General features: G+C 50.2%; 1 pseudogene; it reads left to right on the top strand.

The window, feature by feature from the left end:
- LOC121047572 overlaps positions 1 to 15,446 on the top strand; it is a 30,422-nt pseudogene extending 14,976 nt beyond the window's left edge.
- Positions 15,447 to 22,626: the final 7,180 nt, after the last annotated feature.

The raw sequence follows: 22,626 nt of genomic DNA, 5'->3' as shown, positions 1-22,626 counted from the left end.
AGAAGCTCGCAGGGGGCACGGCCAGTGACCTCATGCGGTGTGGTCCGGTATTGAAACAGTACCCGGGCCACCTGCGTCCGGAAATCCCCGGGCTGGCTCTTCTTCGGCTTGTTTTGAGGGTCTGTACAACCCGCTCTGCTGCACCATTGAAAGCGGGGTGGTACGGCGGAACCAGCATCCGGCGGATTCCATTCCTCTGCAGCAAGTCCACGTACTTGGCGCTGGCGAAAGCGGGACCATTGTCCGACACGATAATGTCCGGCAATCCCTGCGCCGCGAAGACCTGCCGCAGAGCCGCAATGGTCGAGCTTGCCGATGGACTGGTGACTGGCAGTGCCTCCACCCACTTGGAGAAGGCGTCCACTACCACCATGAAGTAGTGGCCCTTGAAGGGTCCCGCATAGTCCACGTGCAAGCGGGACCACGGCCTCTGTGGAAACGGCCAAGGGGTGATCTCCACGTGGCGCGAGGCTCGCTGGTTCTTTTGGCAGACCTGGCAGCCTTGCACCTGGTGCACGATGTCCTGGTCCAAGCCAGGCCACCAAACGTGCGACCGTGCCACCATCTTGGTATTTTCAATGCCAGGGTGCCCCGCGTGCAGCAACTGCAGCACCTTGGCCCGCAGACTTTGTGGAATCACCACCCTGGAACCCCACAGGAGGCAGCCCTGCTCCAAGCTCAGCTCGGCGGTCTTGTGGCTGTACGCCTGGTGACGCAGCTCCTCCCCTCGGGCAACCGCCTTGACCACCTGAGACAGGACCGGGTCCCGGCTGGTCGCCTGCGCCACCGCCGGCCTGGTGAACACCCCGGGAAGGCCCGCTCCAGCAGGTACACGTCAGCTGGCTCTGGAACGGCAGCAGGCACCTCCGGCAGGGGCAGGCGGCTCAGGGCATCGGCAGGTCCCAGGTCCTTCCCAGGGCGGTAGACCAGCTTGTACCTGTAGGCTGCCAGCGTCAAGGCCCAGCGTACCACCCGAGGCGATGCTTGCACTGGGACTGCCTTGTCAGGTCCAAGCAGCCCCAGCAGCGGCTTGGGGTCCGTGACTGCCTCGAACTGCCGGCCCCACAGGTACTGATGGAAGCTCTGGACCCCGAAGATGAGCGCCAGGCCTTCTTTGTCCAGCTGGCTGTAGCGTTGCTCTGCCGCATGTAGTCGACGAGAAGCAAACGCCACAGGGTGTTCCTGACCATCCTGACCCCGGTGCGACAGGACGGCTCCTACCCCGTACGGCGACGCATCCACAGTGAGGACTACAGGCTTGGCCGGGTTGAAGTGCACCAGCACTGGAGCCTTAACGATCAGCTCCTTGCTGCGCTGGAAGGCCAAGTCCTGCTCCTTCTTCCAGGCCCACTGCTGCCCATCACGAAGCAGGCGATGCAGCGGCTCTAGATGCGTCGACAGGTTGGGCAGGAACCTCCTGTAGAAGTTGATGAGGCCGAGGTAGCTCTGAAGCTCCTTCTTGCTCTTGGGCTTCGGCGCCTTGAGCACGGCCTCAATCTTGCGGGGTGCCGGGGCCAGGCCAGCCTGGGAGATGATGTGTCCCAGGTACTCCACGCTGGGGGTCAGGAACACGCACTTTGCGCAGGTTCTGCAGGTGGTCCCCGTCGTCGTTACCGGTAACCAGGATGTCGTCTAAGTACACCGCCACGTGCCTCATGTCCCTGAAGAGGTTGTCCATCTCCCTCTGGAAGATGGCTGGGGCTGAGGCCACGCCGAATGGTAGGCGCGTGTACTGGAAGAGTCCCATGGTTGTTGAAATGGTGACATACTTCCGGGCGGCATCCTGGAGCACCAGCTGCTGGTAGGCATCTCGAAGGTCGAGCTTGGAGAACTTCTGTTCCCCGGACAGAGCCGACCAGAGATCTTCTACCCGAGGCAGCGGGTACTTCTCGACGGTAGCGACGGGGTTGATGGTGACTTTGAAGTCCCCGCAGATCCTGACGCGGCCGTCTCGCTTGAGGACTGGAACAATTGGTGCAGCCCATTTGGAGGCCTTGACGGGCACCAGAATACCCTCTCGCTGCAGCCGCTGCAGCTCCTGGGTGACTCCGTCCTTCAGGGCGAACGGCAGCGGACGCGGTTTGAAGAACCGAGGCCGGGCTCCCTCGGATGCCGACCGTCGTGCCCGCAAAGGCGCCCACCCCCGGCTGGAACAGGGACTCGAAGTCGGTCAGGAGGCTCGGGACGTCCTTCACCACGTGCAGCGCAGCTTCTTGGTACTCCGGCAGCCGAACACCCAGCGAGTGAATCCAGTTCCGGCCCAGCAGCGTCGGCGACGACCCCTTGGTTAAGTAAAGGGGAAGGATTGCCTCCCTGTCGCCAAGGCGAACGCTGACTTGGGCCCGACCCTGGACCTGGGAAAGCTGCCCGGAGTAGCTGCGCAGCATGACGTCAGACGCCTCGATGGACACGCCGGGGAAGGTCCGCTTGAACAGCTTCCCGGGCATGACCGACACGCTGGCCCCTGTGTCCAGCTCCATGGTGATGGGGTGGCCGCAGACTTCGACTGACACCAAGTAAGGTGGCACAGACGATGAAAGTCTATTGGTGTGCCACACGTCAAAAATCTGCGGTTCCTCGGCCACGACGTGGACCCTGGCTGAAGACGGACCCGGGCCTGGTGCCGCTCGTCCCCGCCGCGTTCTATTGCGACGGCCATCCTGGCCGCGGGCTTGGCTGGAAACAGGCTGCTGCTGCTGCTGCTGGCCGCCGCTCGTCCTCACCCCTTGGCAGACACGTGCGAGGTGCCCAGTTCTCCCGCACGTGAAGCATTGTGCTTGGACGAACTGGCACTGTGAGGGGGAGTGGGCAGCACCACAGCGGCTGCACGCACCGCTCCTTGTCGCCATCTTGTTCACCGCCGCTTCCGTCGACGGGGAGCCGGCCGCACGCGCAGTCTCGCTGGCGTCCTTTGTTGCGGCTTCCATCGCCTGCGCTGCCTTCATCGCGTCGTCCAGCGAGTGGTCGGGGAGCTCCAGGAGTCGCGTCTGCATGGCGGGGTTGTTGATGCCGCAGACGAACTGGTCCCGGAGTAGCGAGTCCAACTGGTCGCCGAAGGCGCAGGTGTTCGCTAACCCTCGTAGCGCAGCGACGGACTGCCCGAGGGTCTCCCCGTCCCGGCGGCTCCGGTTGTTGAAACGGAACCCCTCCATCAGCGTGGACGGCGCCAGGCTGAAGTGCGAGCGCAGCGTAGCGAGCCGCTCACCCAGCGTTTTGACGTGCGGCGTGGCCGGCTTGAGGAGGTCGAGCAGGAGGCTGAAGACGCGGGTCCCGCAGCTGGCCAAGAAGATGTCCCGTTGCTTCGCCTCGGGCGTGTCGTTCGCCCGGAAGAGCACGTGGACCTGTTCTTCATAGACTGGCCAGGCGGACCCATGTCCCTCGAACGGCTCGAGCCTCCCGTACAGCGGCATGGCGACCGGAGCGGGGGGCGGTGTTGCGACTCTCTCGGCGGCGTGGGCCGAACCGTGCATGTTGGTGGCCTCCAGTGCCACGGTTCCTCGTCGCCAGTGTCACGATATTTCTGGAACGTGGGCGAAGGGGGCCGAAGCACCCGCCGAGAAGAGACGACACGCTGTTCTGTTCCAGCCCGGGGTGGGCACCTTCGCCGGCACGACGGTCGGCATCCACGTACCCGAGGGAGCCCGGCCTCGGTTCTTCAAGCCGCGTCCGCTGCCGTTCGCCCTGAAGGACGGGGTCACCCAGGAGCTGCAACGGCTGCAGCGAGAGGGTATTCTGGTGCCCGTCAAGACCTCCGAGTGGGCTTCACCGATTGTTCCAGTCCTCAAGCGAGACGGACGCGTCAGGATCTGCGGGGACTTCAAGGTCACCATAAACCCCGTCGCTACCGTCGAGAAGTACCCGCTGCCTCGGGTAGATCTCTGGTCGGCTCTGTCCGGATGACAGAAGTTCTCCAAGCTCGACCTTCGAGATGCCTACCAGCAGCTGGTGCTCCAGGATGCCGCCCGGAAGTATGTCACCATTTCAACAACCATGGGACTCTTCCAGTACACGCGCCTACCGTTCGTGGGGTGTGAGGGTGGACGATGACTGACCGGAGCGGCGTGCGCTCAACGGTGTTTATTGGCGCGGTGAACAATGTTGCCCGCCGAGCCTGGCGGCCACAGACGGGCGGACTGGAGGGGGGCGCTACATACTTGTCACATGTCACGCTTGGCAACATTGTACGACAACCAGCGAACGTCCTGGCTGGAAAGTAGGTCCGCCTTACCTTGGCGCGCGGTTCGAGGTTAAGCCGGGATCCCACTTGCAAAGGTGTATAGTGGTAGAGTGTGCACTATTCTTCTTCATATATTAGCGCTCCTCTTTGGACGGATGTCTTAGTGGTCACAGCCGGCTTGAGTCTGCGCTTGCCGCTCTTAAAGCTTTCCCAGCTGCAGAAGGATGCGAAACTCGCAGCACGTGGATACCCAAAAACCTACAGACAGTGTATAGAAGAGTGCAGATATCGCCTTTGAAACCTACACAATACTCTACAAGAATTCTGTAGAAAGTGAATGCACATTTTTAAGGATGTAGCAGTGATCAACATCCCCTTCTCATTGTTCTTTTACACCGAGTCTATATAAGCCACGAAAAATCTTGTTATTTAAAAGTCTTTTGTCTCCTCCAGTTACTTCCTATCGCAATTACCGTGTTAACGTACGGTATACGGGTCGTGGTCACTCGAACAAGAAGACAACAGCTTGAACGAGCAGACAACAGCTTGAACCGTCAGGGGTCCGCTTGAATCTGAAAGCGCACTGAACGTGGTCCGGATGGTCCGGACAAACTCGCGCTTTTTCGGCATTCGTGTTGGAACAAAATCAATAAATCTGAGGACCAAAAGTATACGCGAATTCAACCCAAAGCACTTCCCGCAGAAAGCAACCTGATCCGGCAAATTCTTTTTTTAAGGCCCTCTCTATTTTTTTTTTTTCGAACAAACCGGGAAGGCCGAAAATACATAAAAAATTATCTTGACCCCTTGTCCTGTTCTTTCGATGCAGCTTCAGTAGCGGCGTTTTGTCTAGAAGTTAATAAGTGGTAGTCTGGCTTCTTCAAAACAACAGGGCAAAGCCCTGCCCGCATGGCGTCTCCCAGGGACACCCCGGACCGGAAGTGCACCCGAAACGTCCTTCACGGGACATGACGAAGGAGAGTTGAGCTCGCTTTACCAAAAAGCCGGTACACACAGATGCGTAAGAGATCGTTTGCGCGCAGCTGACCAATACACCACCTAGAAGACAGGGGCTCCCCGCACGACGTCGAATCAAAGGGCTTTCAAACTGGCGGCGTGGGAACGACCGCTCCGTAAACAAAGCTCGACTCCCTTTCTGTGCTTCTGTTTGAACAGGAGGGGGAGCTGTGGCAAGCCATGATGGCCGGAGATGGGGAAGCGATGTGACTGGCCCACCCCCAGCAATCGACATGTCCAAGTGCTCGGTGAGTTTCGCATCCGGGAGTCGGCCGACGCCACGACGTCCGGCTCTATGTAAACCTAGCCTTAACCTCCTCTCTACCCCAATCGCGAACGTGATTGGTAGCATCCAGCTGTTTCTTCATGAAACACGTCATGATGCGGTATGTCTTAACTTGCCGGAGAGTGTCGTGCCGAGGAGTGGTCTTCCCGGGTTTGCCGTGAACTTTCTCCGTCTCGCCATGGCCGCGACTCCAGTTTGCCTATTTCCAAACTAGGGCATCCCTGCTTCGTATGACTCACACCAATGCACCTTTTTCCAGTAAGCGTGGCCGAATGCGTACACTTTATCCCAAGAACTACCCTCCCGCTCCTGCCATTTTCGCAGGGCACAGTCCCGCAGGACCAACATTGTCCGCATCTATATTCACGCTTATCTCGTCTATTTTTGAGCTTCATCTGTTTATTACTGATGGTATGGCGTATGAGAAGCTTTGGAAACCGCTACAACGGCACGATGCCAATATATTCTGACGAGCGAAGGCAAGTGGGGCTGCCTTTCATTTGTAGTTCGCAAATAACTCCCCAGACGGCGCTCGTTGCTTTAAAATGTCCATTACGCACTCAAACGCAACCTGTACGTGGGCGTCTAGGCATTCTACAAGGCTCGTGTATATACTCCCTTTCGGCTTAAGCCCAGACGCAGTAGGTGTCACAAGCGCAAGCATGTGGCCCTGAACAATGCTTGCACTGCACGAGCGCGCGCGCTTCGCAGGGACGCTGAAAGCCCTGAGCTCGCTGTTGTAGCTTCTGCCGCGATCTCTCTTACAGTGAAATAGAGTATAGCGTAAAATTTCAGATAAATTAAAAGCATCTGAAACTGAAAAGAAAAAAATAAACTCGAAAGCTCAGTACATTTTACGTAGGCTTGGCAATCGATGCGCCAAACTTTAGGTTTCACTCGTAGTTTGAATTTCTTGAAACAACGCGCACTTTCATTCCGCGTTCTTGATGTTTGATATATCGAAGTTGTCTTTTTGTCCCCGCTTGGTACATGATCATCATGTTTGTAATGCTTAAATGATGTTCGTGTTGAAAAAAATCTCTAATGCCGTGCCTACCTGGACTCCCACATTCTGCCAGCGAAGAAAGATTCATGCTGACCAGAAATTCCGTCGGCACCTGGATGTATTCTCCCCTCTCTCCACAGCCTCTCTGGTGTCGGGTGAAAGGGTGAGTCTCGCTCCCACCGCTAGGGGCGCCGCCAACGCGAACGTCAGCTCTGGGGAAGAGGCTGTCCCCTGTCACCTGTCTCTCACTCGTCTGGGGCCACGAGGAGGGAACGACAATGGTCACGCGCTTGAAGAAGAACTTCCCGTACGTCGCCCGGTGCAGTAGTCGGGAGCCTTGCCTGAAGAGCACCTTTAGGAGGAGTTTATGAAGATGAGCAGACCGAAATAAAACAAGGATCATTTTTATATTCGCATGATCAAGGCGTCGTGTAACAAGAACCACAACGGACAAAAGTAACAAACGTCATTGGACGTCAGTACGTTATTGTAGACTGTGTTAAAAAGGTAGATATATAAATATCCAATAAGCGCAAGGAAGCCTCGTTGCAATCACACTCCAAGCCATTTGGGTCACAAATTATTTGGAAAGAAATAAAATTGATTCTTAAGAACAAATCGTCGATTACTTCTAATTCAATATATCGTACTTTTGGTGAAATGAAATTTCATTTATCGGTCATAGAGTTACCAAACGGAAGTCAGAATATCTGTGTGGCAACGTGTCCTCTATGCAAAGCCTAATTACCATCTCGAGGTTACAGCGCACAAGACGAGGGCAAAACGAGAGATGCACAAAAAGGCAAACACAAGCGCTCACTTATAAATTACTATCTCCATCTTCACGAGACTATTTTAAATCTTAGATTGCTTTAAATGAAAACAAGGAGAACAATCCAAAAGTCTTCTCACAAACCATTGCGATTATTGCGCCACTTATTCTAATTATTTTCCACTTAGCGTTAGGTATTGGCAATGTGCTCGATCGAAAGCGTCGCGGTGGTCGGCCTTCCACGATTGCCCGAATGCTGACTATGACGTCAGCAAAGGCGTTCTCATGGACGGAAATAAGAGGAACGTGAGGACTTCAATTTTGACGGTGTTGGTTCAAGAACGCTATGGTTTCAAGCTTCCGCCATGCAAAGTTCAAACACCATCGAACCTGTTGTTCGCAAGGTAATGACGTCACGAAAGGTAACCACGCGAGGGTGCCACCGAAACATCTCACCACTAATGGGCTACCGACTCAGTTATCTTCCAGGCGCACGATCATCTCTGCCTCTATTGTTTCTCTGGTGAGTGTGTTGTTACCTCTGGCTATGGCGGTACTTTTCTCGAGATCTGCTGAGCACCCGCAACCCCTGTAGTGGATGCCGAGTTGTACAGAAATGACTTCGTGGGTGTTATAATGGTGTTCCCCTAATCTCTCATTTAAACACCGGCCACTTTGTTCGATATATTTCTTCCCACATTACAGTGGAATAGAAGAAATCAATTCTTCGAAGAAAAACACAAATCATGTTTGTTTTCTTTGTTTGTTTTTTATTGACGGTGTGCTGGGTGATTTACTGTCTTTCACAGGCTAAAAAGCTTGTTTGTGTGTAGGAAAGTTAATCACTCAGCACACCGTGCACCAAACATGCTTTGTTCCTTACTCTGAAGGAGTGATTTATTCTATTCCTGTCTTATGCGGGAAGAAATATATCGGACAAAGTGGCCGGAGCTTAAATGATCAATTAGGGGAACACAATTATAACACCCACGAAGTCATTTCTGTACAACTCGGCATCCACTGCAGGGATTGCGGGTGCTCGGCAGATCTCGGGAAAAGTACCAGCATAGCTAGGAGTAAGAACCCGCTCTCAAGAGAAATAATAGAAAGCAGCGATGATCGCGCGCCTAGAATATAATTGTGTCAGTAGCCCTTCCATAACGCCATCTGAAAGAAGAATTAGAATATTTAGCGCGATGATAGCAATCGCTTGTCAGAATACTTTTTTTTTTTTTTCTTGCTTTCATTCATAATCATCTGCTATTTAAACTAGTTTCGGGAATAAAAAATAGTTGACGAATACAAAGGAGTTGTAAGTCAGGACTTGTGTTTGTCTCTTTGTGCGTGTTTCGCTTTGCGCCAAAAAAGCCCGTAATCAACAACTCTTTGCGTGTGTCTCGCTTTGTCAGTGTCTCGTGCGCTGTAACCTCAACGTGAATCACCAAATCGCCCAAGCTCCCATATTAAGGAAGTTTATAAAAAGTTAGTCTGTAATTACTGTCGTTGACATAGGTTCATCTTGAAGGTGAATTACGCAACTAAACTAACTGAAAACGGGGTCAGATACTGGATGTTAGTAAACGTTTCCTTGGCAGCACGCCAAAAAAACGCTTCGCTTGCTCTACGTTTGGCGATCCTTGGCAACATGGTGCATACAAGAAGATACGATTACCCTTTTTTCTTTATGGCAACCACGCTTAAGGAACACAACTATCTGTGAAAGGCGCAATAACAAATAGAGGGGGCAGGTGCTAGAGGCGTGCTAGATCTACATAAAAAACACAGACAGCATTAGTGAAGCATCAATGATGTAGTCGAACACAAAAATAGTTACGATGAAGTTGACGGTGTGGCTCTTGGACGTGCCAATATGATCAGCCATCAGACGCAGAGTGGGGAATGCACGTGCGAAGGTGTGTAATGCGGTGTTACATTCTTTCTGTCCTTCCTTCTTTACAGTAAAACCCTAAGTTACGAGTTACCACTTTGTGTTGCCCCGTTCTTCTTCAACTGCATTTTCACTATGCTACCTCAGCATTACGTCGTGTCAAGGTACTTATCGTCTGCTTTTCTATGATTTTTTCTGCTTTGCCACACACTGTAAGCGACGTATTTTTCGCAGGCTCAATATTTCGCGATTTAGGTCGAAGCTGAGTTTTTATAATAATTCGCGGGTTCCAAATTTTGCGACGCGATGGGATCTCAATACAGATTTTAATGTGTTTACATTTCACCGGACTTGTTCACGGGAACTATTTTTCTCAAATCGTAGGTGATTCGCGAAATTCGAGGAGATAATGTTTTCGCAAAAATGAAGTCGTCTAGAGCAGTTGATAAAACTCCAGACGTGAGCCAAATAGGCAACATATCAACCAAGAAATCAGCATTGAAGCCTACTTACGACATTTCGTTGGTTTACCGAGGCCCAAAAAAGCCACGTGACAGCCAATAAACTACGCATCTAGAATCTTAACCCAAGGTGTTACTTCAGTACCTTGGTATTCTGGATGATCAGATCAGAGGGTGGTACAGAATTGTGAAGAGCAACAACGACGTTGTAACCGCCGTCCCTTCCGTCAATGCTCGCTGGTGCAACTTCCTTCAGCGAAGCGAAAATGAAGATTACCGTAAACAACATTTCTTTTTGACGACCTGGAAAGAGAGCCCGAAATCGAGTTATACAAAAAGCGTCATCCTCCGAGTCTTTCTTCTTTCAAAATGTACTGTACAGCTACAAAAAAGGGAGATAACATTAGACGAACTCGTTATGCTCACTAGGAGCAACAAAATAAACAGAATATTCACTAATGAAGTGCAGTCATCATACTAATCATGAAGGACTTTATTGTAAACATTAGAACGATAAAATGTGTGCATTTAACAGTGGTATCTCAACTAGTCGAATGGATACTGCGCATAAGTGCGCACCTACATGTTTTGAGTTCACCAGTACGCTCCACACTCCAATAAAGAAGATGGTCTCAAATGAGGAAAGGCAGAATTTCGTCTAACGAACTACCATTTGATCCCCAAGGAGGCCACCTGGGTCGAGCTAGGCACCGTGCGCAAAAACTGGGGATTATCTTCACTTGCTCGGAACTAACCGAGAGGCGTGCGCGAACAAGATCAGCCAGTAGTCCTCCAGAAGGAGGGTACACTGCGTGATTTAGTCCTCTAAGGCAAACGGAATGCTCACCTGAAACACAGCTAACATTTCGCTTGTTTCGCATCTCGCTCTCGGCGACAAAAATCTTGGCGGCAAGGAAAGGAATATTGCTTTCTTTCTTGCTGGTTCCTCCAGTAAAGTACACCCTATACATGTCTGCAAAGTTATTTATTCTTTTGACAATATCGTGCTTAAGTAGACGTGGGCTCAAAAAGAAACCTTTTCTCTCCTTTTAGCTTTGGCCCAGTTAAGAGCACGTTCTTAAACTCTCGCTTTCTCTGCCGCCCGCTAGCTGCACAATTTCACGAGGTTTCAGCTCCCTCCGATGTGTGGTCCATTTACGCTGGCCAAAAGACACGGTTCTCTTTTACACGCCAGGTACTAGACGCCCCTGAATACCCAGCTCCGAGGTGCCACTAAAACACAACTCTCCTGCCTTGAAAAAGCGAATCGGTACGCAATAGCAAGGTTTCAAAATACAAAGCTAAATGAGCTCACCTCTGCCAGTGGCACCAGTCAGAGAGATAATGCTGGAGGCTAATGCGTTCGAAGTGCGAGCTTCCTCGTGACTGGGAGCTTTTTCTGTTATTATTTAGTGTTCAATCATAGCTTCTCAGTGAAAGAAGAAGCGACAGTTAACACTGAAAATTACTGGGTTTTAGCTGTATGGAAGTATACCGAAATTGTAAGCATTAAGATACCGTTCGGTTTACACTAAATGTGCAGTGCGACGGCCAACTAAAAAAAAGTAGCGCGCCTCACCAAACGACCCAACGAAAAAAAAATTGATTGATTTTGTCGCTTTGGAAGACACGCGCGTGAACCTCGATTAGAGCTGTTCACGCGCACTTCTTTTCACAAAAAGGCCAGAGTAAGTTGTGCACGGGCACCATGGTAACTGGGGGAACTCCTGCCCTTTTCTCGCTTCCAAATACAGGTTGCATATTTCCTAATTACCACAGAAATTAAAGCCGGTAATAACGCCAGCCTCACGCACCAATGCATCCAATCCACGGGCAACGAGATTACATACTGGGTATTTGGGTGAAATTACAACCGGGTTTGTCGAAATGCAAAATAAGCTACGTATCGTCGAACGCTCCTTGCGTCTTGATCAAGGTGTGAGGCATATACAAGGTGTCATAAAAGAAAATTTACGTGGTCTTTTTTACCGCAAAAATAAACTAATCATCGCCGAACGCTCATTCTCCGCCCAAAAGTAGAGCTCGAGCTCACAACGAGATGCCAAAGTTTCAGCCCGATCCGATAACTTCATCAAAAGTTATAAGTGATTTTCCGGAAATTTCAATGGAAATATGGAGCCCATTTTCACCCGTTTTCGGTTTCATGTGCCATAGAGCCCCATCTGTTCGAAAACTCTATTGGCCGCCATTTTCCCATTGAAATTTTTAGAAAATCAGTTATAACTTTTGATTAAGTTATCGGATCGGGCTGAAACTTTGGAATCTGGTTGTGACCTCTAGCTCTACTTTTGGACGAACAATGAGCGTTCGGCGATGCCTAGTTTCTTTTTGCGGTAAAAAAGACCATGTAATTTTTTTTTTTTTGTGACACCCTGTACAATAGGTGGTGTCATGCGCGCGTCGCAGCCACTAGATAATATGGAGTTTTAGAATAGCGCACGCTAAAGCTTTGCGTACGCAAAGAATAGCGTCGTCGCCACTGCGCATGCTCCGAACGCAAATCACGTTTTGCGCTTTACGTGCGCAATTTTAGCGTGCGCTATTTCTCGGAAATAGCGTGCGGACGCAAAGAGTCTTTGCGCTTCTCCCAGGAGGATTCGTGATGAGAAGTTGGCTAAAGCCAAGACGAGCACAGTTAAAAAAAATGGCGGCTTCAGGATTATGTCGGCGGCTGCTTTGGCGGCGTCGTGAGTGCGACGTCGGCGGTATCCTCGCGACTGCAACTTTCAATACGGGACGACATTGTACTCGGTTTGGCAGCGATCCCCAACAACTTGATGCTTGCGACGCGCGAACATTTCACGGCGAAGGAACGATGTGCGAAGGTCAGTACACGAGACCTCTCTTGCCGAGGCGACGCAAGCGGACACGACCGCTCAACCGCTCGCGTCGCGTTCTCATGTTTAAACAAATTAAAATGCTACTCTGGACCAAAAAACTCGTTTTTTTTTTCTAAAGTTACATCATTTCGTGTGTGAAATAAAATTGTTTACTGTATCTTGGTGGCGTCGCAAGCGCGAGATGCTTGGGCTTTTGCGTCGCGGCGGAGAAACGCTATTCTAAAACTCTTGCGTCGCGTGCGCTAATACAAGCGCTAAATTTAGCGCTAGCGTGCGCTAAAATTGCGTACGTAGTTTCGATGTAGTTTCAACTCAATCGCCACTGTTCGGCGACATCAGCGGACACGTCACAGTGCAGTTCTCTTCCGATGTAGTTTGTTGGAGATGGAGATTAGGCTCCTCCCACCAGCGACGTCATGATGCAGTTTCTCCACCGCTTTTTCCAGCATAGACAGACAGATCTCTCTGTCTATGCTGGAAAAAGCGGTGGAGAAACTGCATCGTGACGTCGCCGGTGGGAGGAGCCTAATCTCCATCGCCAACAAACTACATCGGAAGAGAACTGCACCGTGACGTGTCTGGTGACGTCGCCGAACAGCGGCGATTGAGTTGAAACTACATCGTTCTCTTTTTCCCTACAGGGAATTTCGGAGAATCGCCGAGTAGGCTAGCGCACACCAGCTCGGAGCACGTGGAGCGAAAGCTCGCACTGCAGAACTCAGGGATCCTGGGTTCAATCCCCGCTTCTGCCCGTTTCGGTCTGCTGGATGAGCATCGTACCGGCGTGCGGTCGTGTACTGCGCGATGCACGTTAAAGAACCCGGGCTAGCAGTCGTACTGCACTTGCTAAATTGCTTATCTACAGTGAGTAACAATGGTCGTCATGTTCAGGCATACTAACCTTTTGCTGTATAAACAACAAACGACCAATTTTACTTTTTGACTATGTTTGACTGCGTTAGTGCAACTTCTCTCGTGCTGCACGAGAAAGAAGAAATGTTCCTTCGGGGGTTAAATTTGCGGTGAAGTAGGAAGCAAAAAAGAAGAAAAGAGAATATTTCCTTGTTAAAACTTACAGCGCTGTGTAAGTGTCCCTTTCTATTGGTGTGATTGTGAACGTTGTCCTAGTGTTTGTTACGGGTGCGCTGTGTCCTCGTGCGTCAAGAATATTTCCCTCAAGTTGGGTTCGTAGTAGAAGAGGGGGAAGAAGAAAATCAGTTGTTAGTCCCACGGTGTGTATGGTCTTTTCTTTATGTGTATGTTTATTCTAGTTCAGCTGGCCTGACCTGAAGTAGTTGCTTTAAAATAAAGCCATACCTCTCTCTCTCTCTACCTGAAGTATGAACGAACTAGCTCAACTTAAGCCTGTTACCGTTGCCAATTGCTTGGCTTTTCGCTCAGCCAAATCGCTTATATGGGGTGCACTCGAATGAAAACACAATCGTGTTAATTCGTGTAAGAGTATTTAGAATATTCATCGATCACGCCGCTGAACTTGCATCGCTCGAAGAACTTCCTTTTTGTGAGCGCCATCTCTGCTTGAGTTTGTTGGAAACACAGCCACTTCGATCCGAGGCAATCGATGATAGCGTTGGTGGCATCACCAAGTACGTGACTCACAGAGTACTGGAGAACACCAATGTTTTCGTCGCTCCCGACGGTTCCGTAGCAGCCGCCAGCGGCGTAAAAGCGTAGAGCTGCGAGGACTTGTTGTTCGACCGTCAGCACACGGGGCCCTTCAGGACAACGCTGGAGCTTTCCGCGAAGTTGTCACACAACCAGCGAGTCACCCCTTTGGTCAGTTGGTATTCGCCCACAAACCTCGCATCGCTCGTCTCGAAAGCATCCCGGTGATCTCTAAAAACTCTATCCGCTGGCGAACCCAACAGTAGAGATGCATATGTCAGGGTCGCCATCTTTTACGATGCAGATTGATCTCTGGCTTCGCCTCGACCACTCAGTTAACTGCATCGTGAAAGTGCATCGTGACGACATTTTGACGTCACCGCTAACTGCATCATTTTACGAGCATAGCTCGAACTGCATAGGGAAAAACTACATTTCAACGTCATGTCACGTGACCCGAGAGAAAAGCCAATCAGTGCCCGATGCAGTTTTGTACATCATGTAGTTGGCGTTCCAGCATAGACAGACCTGAGACAGACTGCAAAGCAGCGGAAGTATCGGCTCTGCACAGCGAGGTGTTTGCGCCGGGGGAAAAGCTCGTGGCGCCCGTGAAAAAGAGGCGGCCGTACAAGTGTGGCAACTGCAACCGCCAGCATGAGCGTGGGAGATGTCCGGCACTTGGAAAATCGTGTTTTATGTGCAGAGGCACTAATCACTTTGCGGCGTGCTGCAAGAGAGACCCCCGTGTCGGAGAAATTCTCAATGACCACGACAACTTTGATATTCTCGACGTGAAGATTTGTAGCGTCAGGAGCCAGGCAGATTGGATCATCAACGCAAGGGTGGCTGACCAGACAGTCTTCTTGAAGGTGGACACGGGCTCTCAAGCTAACTTGCTGCCCTACTCTGTCTACCCAAGGTGCATGGACAAGGCAAGCTTGGAGCCAAGGAGCTCCGTGCTTCGAGCATATAGCGGAGACGTCATCAAGCACATCGGCATAGCGAGCCTACCAGTATTTGCGAACAGTCACTCGGGAGACATCGACTTCTTCATTGTCAAGAAAGGCAACCAGGCAATACTCGGACTGCTAGCAAGCGAGGCGCACGGACTTGTGGTGCGATCTGTGGATTCTGAGAACAGCAGTGGCACCGACAAAATTGTAGAGGAATTTCACTCATTGTTTGAAGGCACAGGTTGCGTGACACGACAGTACCAGATGGTCCTGCGAGAGGACGCGACACCGGTGGTCTAGCCGGCACGACGAGTGGCCCTGGCACTCCGAGAGCCCCTTCGAGAAGAGCTGGAGCGCATGCAACGAGGAGGCATCATACAAAAGGCCAGCAAGCCAACGGAATGGGTGAGTCCCCTCGTCCTCGTACGAAAAAAAGGACGGCACACTTCGCGTTCGCATTGACCCCAGACGTATTAACGATTGTCTAAAGCGCAAACACTGCCCGATGGCTAAGCGCGAGGACATTGAGGCCGAACTAGCGGGGGCCAGACACTTTTCCCGTCTCGACGTGAACTCTGGGCTCCACCAAATTCCCTTAGATTTAGGCCACTTCGACCATTTGCACGTTCGGCACGCCTTTCGGGCGTTACCCGTTATTGAGGCTTCCCTTCGGTATAGCATCGGCACCTGAGGTTTTTCAGAAAACTGTAAGCGAGATCTTTGACTCGGCCCCGGGAGTACGTGTGTACATTGACGATATTTTGATCTGGGGAGCAACGCAAGAGGAGCACGACGCGCGCCTCCGAAACGTATCGCAGTTGGCCAGGCGGGCTGGCTTGACCTTCACTGCCGACAAGTGCAAGTTTGGGCTAACGGAGATCGACTACTTGGGTGACGTCATAAGCCAGGAAGGGATAAGGCCAAGCTCCGCGTTAGTCACGTCGCTAGGCGAAATGTCGTGCCCCAGGGACAAGGGGGCCGTGCATAGAATGCTTGGAGTAGCCAATTACTTTGGAAAGTACTTACCGAAATTAGCGGCAAGAACAAAACTTTTGCGTGGTCTCATTCAAAAAGACACAGTCTGCGATTGGACGGACCACCACGCCAAGCAATGGAAGGAAGTCTGCGTATTGCTTACTAGCGCGCCCTTGCTGGCTATCTTTGATTCAGCCCGAGAAACAAAAATCTGTTTTGACGCGTCAAGAAATGGGCTGGGAGCCGCACTAATACAGCGTCACGGCGACAGCTGGCGGCCTGTAGCTTACGCATCACGGGTTATGACAGGCCCAGAACAAAGATATTCGCAGATTGAAAAGGAAGCGATGGGTATTACTTTTGGCTGCGAGAAATTTCATGACTTTGTGTATGATCGTAACATACTAATCGAAACAGACCACCGGCCACTGATAGCGATTGCTTCGAAAGGAATTGGTGACATGCTTCCGCGACTTCAGCATTTTTTCCTGCGTTTACTTATGTACGATTACGCCCTTCAATTCGTACCAGTAAAACTGCTGCTCCTCACCGACATGCTGTCAAGGTCATCACCAGTGAAGACTGGGGATAAATTACAATTGAAAACGAGCGTGTTGGTTAATAGATACAAAACTTGAAAGTATAAAACGGAGAGGACGAGGACGGGAACAGGACATCTTTCATGTCCTGTCCTGTTCCCGTCCTCGTCCTCTCTGTTTTATACTTTCAAGTTTTGTAACTGGGGATACCGCCGGCTCGACCGAAGATGTGGAAGTTCACGCCCTGATCGTGGTCGCGGGCTTGGTAAGCGAGAAAATCTTGAATCGCCTGGCTGAAGCGACCGCAAAAGACCCGGACTTGCAGTCAGTCATACGCTACATGAACGGCAGCGGTGATGTGGAAGGCCAACTGAAACCACTAGTTTCCGTGTTATCACTTGTTCAAGGAACTGTATTGAAGGGGAGCAGAGTGGTGATCCCAAAATCCATGAGGCCGGAAATTCTTAAACGAATCCATGAAGGACATTTGGGCCTTAGCAAGTGTAAAGCAAGAGCCCGACGCTTGGTGTTCTGACCTGGGCTTAACTCGGACATTGAAACTTTGCTGCAAGGCTGCGCCGTGTGCCGAAAGTATGCGTACTGACAACCGAGCGAGCCTCTTATAGTAAGGTCAACGCCAGATCACCGATGGTACAGAGTTGGGATTGACCTCTTTCAGCATGGGGAAGTTCGTACCTGTGTGTATTGGATGCGATTTCTAAGTTTCCGGAGGTGAAAAAACTAGGGGACACCGCGGCACGCGCCGTTATTTCAAAGTTGAGCGCTATCTTTTCAAAATACAGAATCCCGATGGAAGTGTGCAGCCCGACAACGGTCCGCAGTTTTCATCTCATGACTTTGCCGTTTTTGCTTCCAGATACGATTTCAAACATGTGACGTCGAGCCCACAGTTTCCCCAATCAAACGGACTCGCCGTAAAAGGGGTGCAGATTGTCAAGCGAATCATGAAGATTTAAAAGAGGCACACGAGGTCTTCTGGCTTGGACTGCTTAGCTACCGGTCCACACCACTAGAAGATGGTCGATCGCCGGGAGAGCTGCTACAAGGCAGAAGGTTACGCAGCCGACTTCCTGACTTCAACCAACAACCACGCAGGTGTGTTTTTGAGCACGAGAAACTGGCCATGCGAGGAAGGAGTCTGATCGAACTCAAGAAAGGGGAGGTCGTGAGGGTGAGAGACAAAGTGTGGGGCCTGCAGAGAGCTCCTGTTTTGTGTTCAAAGGCACCAAGATCGTATCGGGTTGTTACCGAGGGCAACCGAGTTCTTCGACGCAACCGACGACATCTTCTTGCAACAGGCGAGCCCTTTAGTGAAGAGGCTGCCGAAATCGATAACTCGGATAGTGACAGTCCTTCCGAGGCAGTAGCTGCGGCAACACCACTCTCCTGCCACAAACCCACCAACGCCGCCGGCAGACAATGCGTCTAACACCTGCGGCTCCGAGGCGATCCACACGGCAAACCCGAGAACCAGAGCGGCTGCAGTACGATCACAACTTGGCACAACTTCAGCGTATTTATAATTGGAACTCTTAATCGCATTCGTAGACAGAGGGAAATGTATCGTGCAAGTCACGTCTACGTTGAATGTAAACCGCATTGTCATTTTTCCTAAGAGATTAACATGAGCCACGTGCCTAGTATCTGTACTGGCAGCGTCGGCCTATATTACTAATTGCTTACCCTGTTGGAAAATTTCGATGATGGAAAGATGACGGAAAAGGCCCATACAAGCGTAGCCGTAATATGGGACATCCTATACAAGCGAATCGGCGGATCCAGTATAGTGGATTAAGGCAGAACGATACAGGTAGGCGGAACCATACAAGCGTGTCGTATTATGGGACATCCTATACCAGCGTAGTGGAATATGGCGGAACCATGTGGAACCATACATGCATAACGTAATATGGGACAACCTATACCAGCGAAAAGGCAATACCGGCATGTTGGAGCCATATGGCTCCAACATGTTGGTTTCGCCTTTTCACTGTTGTACAGGGCGATTTAGTTTTAAGCTTTACATATATGTTTAGAAAGGTCGTGAAAGCTAAATAATGCGGTTTGTGCAGGCGAGTTATACGGCCAGGCGTACGTAGTATAGGGACCTAATCGTAACAATCAGTCAGATAATTAAATACAATTTGTTAATTAACTTTTAAATTAGTGAAAATGAAAATATGGTTTCAATTAGAAACTTGCTGAGTCATTGAAAACCACAAAATCAACTCTTTTCAGAAGGATATAATGCAGGGGTAGCCTTTTACGCGTTCTGTAAAAACGCTTTATTTGGACGAGTTTCTAGGTTTCAGTTTCTTATCAGACCTCATCTCTGCGCCCAAGGTCCTCTTCCCCCTTAGACACGCAACGCACGTGCGCCTTGCTTCCCTCCATCCTCCGAGGGAGGCGAGGGGCGGCTTCGCACTGTGGCCACCGGGCAGCAGGACCGCAGGTGCAAAGATGCGCTCTGGTAAGAAACCAAAGTCTGGAAACGCCTCCAAATTGACCATTTTTTTAGAACGCCATAAAATGCTGCTCTTGTTTTATATCTTCACGAAGAAAGTTGATTAGTGTGCTTTGATGATGCTTAGCAAGTTTCTAATTGGAACCTTGGGTCTATTTTCACTGATTACAAATTTCAGGAACATACTATACTTAGAGAGAGGCTGAAGCAGTTTTGTATTTGAGAAAACACTTTTAAATCTTCTTCATATGACCTCCAGAATCTCAAATATCAAAATTATTTGGTAATTTTATGAATCGAGGCTGCATAGAGTCATTTTTAAAGCAAAGAGTGGTTGTCATGCCCGTGTCAACCTGTATCTCGAATTACACCTTTCAGGTCCGGTATCGTCAACGTAAGTGCACTGCAACCTACTTCGCGACAATTGATCGTTTTCATACAGGTGCTCTTTCAGATTACCTCTAGAATTTGGCCGTGTCTATCTCCTGGCAGCCGGGAGAATACTTTCTCCAAAATTCTACCAGCATTCACCTGCCATTGGCCGTCTGAAATCATCTCACAACTGCAGGTAGAATACTGATATTTTTATGCTCCCTGCGTTTCGTGATAACACGTTCCACGGCCACCTTCTCGTGGAGACAACGTTTCACGGACGCACGCTTCGTCGACATTAGGAAGTTTTCGTAGACCGCGTTTTTCCCTCCGCTAAGCTTTCCGCAACGAACAATCCGCTAACGCGCCTGCGCGCCGATGGCCTTCACTGTAGAGTTCCGGGCAGCGTAGCGTGTTGCGGAGGGCATAGCGGGACGGCGAAAACGATCTACGAAAACTCCCTATTAACGTTTCATCAACGTTCAATACGCGAATGTCGATAACCCTGCTTTCCATGGGAATTTGGTTGACCGAAATCAGAAGTGGCATAAAGCGGAGCTCATGTAAAAATTAATGAAATTTGGTACATGGTCAATATTTAATTGGTACATTTCTTATACAAGTAAGAAGTCACTTTTGGTAGATATTTGTAGAAAACAGCATTATATATAGAGGTTGCCTTATTTGATTGGGACATATCTGGCTTTATATGGGAGGCAGATATACCCCTATCTGGCAGAGTCAGATATGGATATTTAAAAAGTTTGGCTTACCTGGCCAGATATGCCTTATATAAACTGATGTGAATTATATGGCCTGTTTCGCCGAAAGTTTTATATAACCATATTTTTGTTATATAAGTCCAGATATGCCATTTTTGTAAGGAATGGATCGCAGAAATTTCAAACTCATCGAGAACGTGACGCTAATAATTCGGATAGACCGCGAAAGTTTAAAAACTTGACGTTAAATAGATAAAAACATAATTGAGAAAAACGAAATTTCTCGACGCCTAATATCGTCAAAAAAGAACTCGACACTGTGGATGACCAATATCTGTGGAAAACAGTCGTGAGAAGGGGAGAGGACATTGTTTTTTTTTTTTTTTTTTTTTTAATGAAATAAATGCGACAGCGCCCACAGTGTCATTTCTTGTTTTGAATAAATTAGCGTTATGGGTTCACCTGGGATAATAGAGAAGTTTCGTTTTATATATTGTATCTTGATCCAAATAACGTTATGCCCTCAAGCTTTCGCGGTCCGTCCCAACCACTAGCGTCACATTTTCACGGAGTATAAACTTTCTGCGATGCATAGTTGATTTACCCGGGCAGAATAACACAGTTCTCTCTTCTCAGGAACTCCCGGTACATCTAGCTCAACAACAATGCGATAGCGTCGGTGCGAACAGGTTTTGCTTAGGTTGGACGGCTGTCTATGTCGCAGCCTCGGGCTTCTCTTTTTGAAATTAGGAGGGGTGGCTGGCGCCATATGTTGTTGTCGACTGGCCAAGCGCAATTCGAGACAGGACGAGAGAGATCAGTTTCCAAAGTCGGCTACCATACACCAGATCGGAACACGTGGAGCAAAGCCTCGCTTTGCAGAGCCCAGGCATCCTGGGCTCAATCCCCACCCCTCCCCGCTTCGATCTGGACGAGTATCGTACCGGCGTGCGGTCGTGTTTCCCAGCTGCTTGGTGCATATTAAGAGGTTAGCGGCTGTACTGCACGGGGAAAGGTTCTCATCTGCAGCTGAGGAACCAGACGCCCATTGGGATGACTAAATTCCTGCAATATAAACATACACCCAACACAATTATTATGGGCTTGAACGATGCTCACATTTCTTGAATTTTTTTGGCGGCTGCATTGCCTAGAAACAGAAGCTACGGCAAGTTTATTCAATACGAAGAAAACAAAACGTAAAAAAACAGGAGACAGATATGTATTGTTCCGAGGTCTGCAGACGGTTGCAAGTACAGCTTCTGGACGCGTCCATCTTGCTGCTCGTGTAGGTAGATTGTCCGATAGTCAAGCATTACTGAACTCTGGGTACGCCCCAACAATGGTTGACTATCAGGTACGCCTTAGCAATGCTTTGTTTGCATACTGTCTACTGACATCAGCCGCAAGATTGCGGAGCCCAGAAGCCGTACTTGCAAATGTCAATATAGGGTCGGTTGGGTTGTCTTTTTTTTTGGGGGGGGGGGGGAGGAGGAGGGAGGGGGGGGGGGCTCAAATTTCCCTAGGCTACGCCACTGAATTCTCGCCGGCTTTACTTTGTGCGATAAAGCAAGAACAGACTAGGCAACGGCCGCGCAAGTGAGGTTTGCTCGCTCTTTGTGCTTGTTAGTCTCACCAGCAATCAGCTGTATCGCTGGCGATCGCTTAGCGTGTCCCGCCGATATTGATTTTGAGGACAGTGACCAACGCGAACTTCTTTTTCGCTATTTGTTATATGATCACCGTGTGTATCCGACAGGCTGTAGCAAGTCAACAACGAAGTTTATTCGGTACCCTATTGGAAACACGTACAAGAAACAAACCTGCTGCCTGTACAGTTCTGGTATGACACCACCATAATTTCTTTGTGTTATGGATGCAGCTAGTTTGGTTTGGCGTTCTACATAACTGGAGATGCCGGCACCGCTATGGCTCCGGGTCTGTCTATACTGGCAGCCACTTTGCTTGCCGATATGATTCGGTGTGGCCGGTATGATTTTGCGTCCGATGACGTAGGCGACTGCCGTCTTTCCAAAAAACGCTTATACCACACTGCATAGGACCACCTGTATAACCAAATCATACATGCAGAAAGACGACCGCCATCTTCCAACAAAAACGTCCATCGTTCACCACCGCTATCGTTACATACACCATACATGTCGAAAAAGAACATAAGCCACGTTTACACGAATGCGACTTAGTCGCATTGAATCCAGTTGCCGCATTCAATATGCGGTCATGTAAACGGCATAATACGCAAAGCGCATCGCATTTTGGAACGGGGAGGATTATCGGAAGGCGCTCGCTGCGGGAGCGAGTGAACAGCTGAGAACATGGCGGCGGCCAACCTCGTCGGCGGCGCGGAGAGCGGTCCCGCAATTTTTTTCCCGAGAACGCAAGCTTTTATTGCGATCATAAGTAAGCGGAATATAGCGGAGCTGCTCGGTGAGGGCGGCCCCGTCCAAACCTTTGCGAAGTACGAC

This window comes from Ixodes scapularis, unplaced genomic scaffold (assembly GCF_016920785.2).
Source record: "Ixodes scapularis isolate PalLabHiFi unplaced genomic scaffold, ASM1692078v2 PGA_scaffold45__5_contigs__length_3442486, whole genome shotgun sequence".
Lineage (NCBI taxonomy): Eukaryota > Metazoa > Arthropoda > Arachnida > Ixodida > Ixodidae > Ixodes > Ixodes scapularis.
Note: the sequence above shows the minus strand (reverse complement) of the source record. Positions and strands in the feature narration are given on the sequence as shown.